A 5,125-nucleotide genomic window follows, 5' to 3' on the forward strand; every position below is an offset into this window, starting at 1 on the left:
TCTGTAGACCAGGCTGGCCTCGAACTCAGAAATCTGCCTGCCTGTGCCTCCCAAGTGCTGGGATTAAAAACGTGCACCACCACTGCCTGGCACTTGAGTCTTTTTCAAGGTCTATTTATTCTATGTGTATGAGTGTTTTGTCTGCAGATTTGTATGTGGATCGCCTACTTGTACCTGTGGCGATCAGAAGGCTGTGTGCATTTCTTAATTTTTTTTCAGGACAAGATTTCTCTGTGTAGTCCTGGCTGGCCTGAAAGTTAGTATGTACATTGGTTGGTTTTTAATTCACAGAGCTCCACCTGCCTCTGCCTTCCAAGGGCTGGGATTAACAGCATCCATAACTACACCCAGCTTGAATTTTTTAAAAAAGAAATTTATCAAACCTTTTTAAATGTAAAATTCCATGGTACTAAATACATGTGTAAGCCGGATGAGGAGGCAGACACTTGGAATCCTAGCAGAGAAATCCCAAATTTAAGCCCAGCCAGGACTACATTGTAAGACTCAGTCTCAAAACATAAACATCGTAAATAAATGTACATATTACATGGCCAGCATAGTGGCTTGGTGGGTAAATGCACTCACTGCCAAGCCTGAGGATCCGGGTTTGATACTCAGGGCCCACACTATGGAAGGTGAGAACTGATTCCTGAAAATTGTCCTCTGACCTCACATGTACAGCTTAGTGTGCACATGCGCATGCACACACGTATGTAACATTATATATATAATGTATGTATATGTAACATTTATATATATTTGCAGTGTTGCACTGTCAACCTCACTGTCCATTCAGGAGCTATTTTATAAACTTGACACCACAGTTATTAAAACATAACCCCATATTTAAGCTCTCTACTCTTTTCTGGTTACTTTCTTCTAGTTTATGTCTCTGAATTTGCTTAATCTTACTTATTCTAGATGTCTAATATAAGTGGAATAATATATTTCTCTTTTTATTTTAACTTACTGTTTATGTGTAGGGGTATTTTGCCTTTGTGTATGTCTGTGTGCCATGTGCTTGCAGTGCCTGCAGAGGCCAGTAGAGGGCATCAGATCCCCTGAAATGGAGTTACACATGGTTGTGAGCTGGAAGAGAAACCAGTGTTCTTAATAACTGGCCATCTCTCCAGTATTAGTCTTTGTGCCTGACCTATTTCACTTTTTAAAAAAATATTTATTTACTTATTTATTGTATATGAATATACTGTAGCTATACAGAAGTGGTTGTGAACCTTCATGTGATTGTTGGGAATTGAATTTAGGACCTCTGCTCACTCTGGTCAACTCCACCATATCCATCCCGCTCACTCAGTCCCTGCTCACTCCGGCCCAAAGATTTATTTATTATTATAAATAAGCACACTGTAGCTGTCTTCAGGCACACCAGAAGAGGGCATCAGATCTCATTACAGGTGGCTGTGAGTCACCATGTGTTTGCTGGAATTTGAACTCAGGACCTTCGGAAGAGCAGTCAGTGCTCTTACCTGCTGAGCCATCTCGCCAGCCCAACCTATTTCACTTACGTAATGTTTTAGAGTTCACCCATGTTAGATCAGAATTTTGTTCCCTTTTAAGACTGAAGAACTATCCCATTCCATACATCTGTCATTCTGTCAGCACTCCTGCTCACAGACACAGAAATGGTTTCCTTCCAGCAGCTCTGAGTGGGTTACCAGCCAGCTCCGTTCTTCAGTGCCTTGACTTTTTACCAAAAGAGTTATGTGGTGCGCATCTACCTTCTTCACTAGGCACCCTTCCTTTCTTCTTGGCTAACTTCCAAGAATAGAAGGAATTCTAGCCAGGAGGTGGTGGCACACACCTTTAGTCCCAGTACATGGGAAGCAGGGGCTGGCAGATCTCTGAGTTTGAGGCCAGCCTGGTCTACAGAGTGAGTTCAAGGTTTCTACACAGAGAAACCTTGTCACAAAACAAAACAAAGAAATCCCTCTCCCTCTCTCTCCGACACTCTTGGTCACTACATAGCACATTCTGGTCTTTTGTTTTTGTTTTTTGTTTTGTTTTTTTTTTTTTTCAAGACAGGGTTTCTCTGTGTAGTCCTGGCAGTCCTGGAACTCACTCTGTAGACCAGGCTAGCTTTGAACTCAGAAATCCACCTGCCTCTGCCACCCAAGTGCTGGGATTAGAGGAGTGTACCATCACTGCCTGGCACATTCTGGTCTTGAACTCACTATGTAGCCCAGGTTATCCTTGAACTTCTGGTAATTTTTCTTTCTGCGCCAGCCTTCCAAGTGCCGAAACTACTGTGTGTGCCTCCTTCCTTCCCCTATATAATGTAAATATGCTTATAGATATATATTGGTATTCTATAAGTTTATATATTCATATATAATTGAATATATATGTATATGTTAGAGTTTTAATTTTTCTTTTATATGTATAAGTGTTTTTTCCTGCATGCATGTTCATATACCACATGTATATAGTGCCTGTGGAGACCAGAAAAGGGTATTATATCCCCTTGAATTGGAGTTATAGACTGTTGTGAGCTACCACGTGGACAGTGGAACTCAACTCGAGTCCTCTGCAAGGGCAGCAAGTGTGCTTAATCACTGAGCCATCTCACTAGAATGAGTGTGTGTGTGCACACACTGTGTGCATGTATGTGTGCTCACGAATGCTTTCTATGCTCTACAAGGAGCATCCTGTCCACCAAATATGTACTGAGCCGAGGAATAAGAAAGTGATCTGGCCAGGTGTAGTAGCCCAGACTTTTAATCCCAGCACTCAGGAGACAGAGGCAGGTGGATCTCTGTGAGTTTGAGGCTAGTCTGATCTACAGAGAGGGTTCTAGAACCACCAGAGACCCCATCTTTTTAAAAAAGGGGGGGAGCCTAAAGATTTTTTTCTACTTCTGTTTCAGAGGCCTCAGTGGCCACGCTGGTCAGTCGGGCAACGACAATGAACACAATGGTGAATCTGAGCCTGATTGAGCTAAAGTTGAGCACACCAGGAAGGACTGTAAGGACCTGCATCCACTGCTGCATTCAACTACAATGCCAATGTCTCTATTTCATGGAAAAGCAATCTAAGTTAATAAGCAGGGAAGCTGGAATTTAAATCTTCATGCTCTTTGTGTCTAGAGCCTGAGCTCTTAACGGTACTCATAGATGTAGTTAGCTTGAAGGGGTTAACGTCTTTAATCAATGAATTATCAACCAATTAATTAAAAACTAATAATTAAGCAGTTAACTAATTAATGGTTTGTGTGCTCGTGTAGGCATGCCTGTGCTATTGTACACATGAGAACAAAGAACAAGCCCAGATTTCACTCCTCAACTTCCTCCTTGTTTAGGGCATGCCCCTGCCCTCGTTTGCCGTGGTGCTATGTGCTGGGTTAGCTGGCCTGGGAGCTTCTCCTGCCTCTGCTCCCTCCTTCCTGTATCCTTCTGGCATTATGGATGTGAGTTGCCATGACTAGCTCTTCTCTTTTTCTCTTCCCTGTTAGAGTCTTATCATTACAGAACTGCCTGCCACAAAGCCCAGTTGTGAACACATATGCTTTTAATTCTGAAATCAAGCACTGTAGCCCTTTCAAGTTCATGGACAATGACAAAATTCCACAGACAGTCATCTCTGAAGAATGTTCTGGTAAATTTTGAAAAGTAGAAATCCTAGAAGCCAATTTCTGATCAAAATGTAACTGACAATAATATAAAATTTGCCACTTAGAAATTTAGGACCACAAATATCACCTTAAATTTTCTGTAGGAAGCTGGGTGTAGTGGCTCATACCTTTAATCCCAGCACGTGGGAGGCAGAGGTGGGTCGATCTGCCTGGATGAATTGTTCCAGCAACGAGGCTAAGCACTGATTATCTGCCTAATGGAATATTATGAAACCAGCAAGAATCATGTTGAAAATGTCAATGACATATGAAGATACAGGCTTTTTTTCTTAAAACTTTCCTCTTATTTACTGAATAATTAATGATTTCTCTTATAAAATGGAAAACTGTGGGGGCTGGAGAGACGGCTCAGCGGTTGAGAGCACAGACTGCTCTTCCAGAGGTCCTGAGTTCAATTCCCAGCAACCACATGATGGCTCACAGCCATCTGTAAACAGGGATCCGATGCCCTCTTCTGGTGTGTTTGAAGATAACTACAGTGTACTCACATATATGAAATAGACAAATAAATCTTTAAAAAAAAAAAAAAGAATCAGAGAAGTGTTTTAAAAAAAAATGGAAAACTGTGGACTCTGACTTGAGGCTCAGCTCAAATGCCACCTTCTCTGTAGAACTCTCTGGATCCCTCCCACTGGAGGCAACCTGGCCTTTCTTGGGATTTCTCAGTATTTGACTTTTCTCTAGTCTCTTAAAATTTCTGCCTTTGCTATGACCACTTGGCAGGCAGGACTGTGGCTTCTCTGTGCACCAGCTTCTCAGAAGATGCTCCAAGACATTCAGCCAGCCTTGAACCCTTCTCCCCGTGTTAGGGAGGGTTGGGAGGTGATTGGAGGTAACATATAGGCTAACAGATGGACACTGTTAGTATATAGATCACAATGAACCCCAAGTATGGCAGAAAAAGGACCCTGGTCCTCCAGCACTCCAGCAAACACACTCAGGAACAGGTTCACGCGTAGCCACCACAGTGTGGTGACCTGTGTGTTTGGGGTAAGGTCCCAGAAGCAGGTGGTGTGGCTCTAACCAAAATGAGGGAGGGAGAGGGTGTTTGCTGACACACTGCCTGGGCTTGGGCTCCTAAGTGCAATTGAGGCAGGTGTGCTCTCAGATGAACAAGATGATTGGGTTTGGGGACCATCTGAGAAATCCCCAGTGACAACAGACGCTGCTCTAGAGAGATCCTAAACGCACTGCCATCTTCCAGTCATCCTTCTGGGCTGGCTGAGAGCCTGTCAGCAGCCTGGTATTCTACAGTCCTACTGCCTGCTCCTGCTGCACACCTCTGTGCCCTCACAGAGGGAACACCTCAAAAGTCCCATCTGGTCCCTTCGGATGCCTGTTTCCTTGACTACCGTTCATTTTCACTCAGCATTCAGGGTGTGCTGATACCCAGAACAAACCATGCCACTTTGCTGAAGTTGAGATAAAATTTGAGCTGCTAGAGTTTTTGAGATATATATATATATATATATATAT

General features: G+C 43.0%; 1 long non-coding RNA gene across 1 annotated transcript in view; it reads left to right on the plus strand.

Moving 5' to 3' along the window:
- Positions 1-3,217, plus strand: part of LOC116103026 — a 16,553-nt gene extending 13,336 nt beyond the window's left edge. Inside the window, exon 3 of the long non-coding RNA XR_004123360.1 lies at positions 2,885-3,217. This is a non-coding gene — a long non-coding RNA (uncharacterized LOC116103026). The remainder of the gene's footprint in view (positions 1-2,884) is intronic.
- The last annotated feature ends 1,908 nt before the right edge of the window (positions 3,218-5,125 follow it).

This window comes from Mastomys coucha, unplaced genomic scaffold (assembly GCF_008632895.1).
Source record: "Mastomys coucha isolate ucsf_1 unplaced genomic scaffold, UCSF_Mcou_1 pScaffold21, whole genome shotgun sequence".
Classification (NCBI taxonomy): domain Eukaryota; kingdom Metazoa; phylum Chordata; class Mammalia; order Rodentia; family Muridae; genus Mastomys; species Mastomys coucha.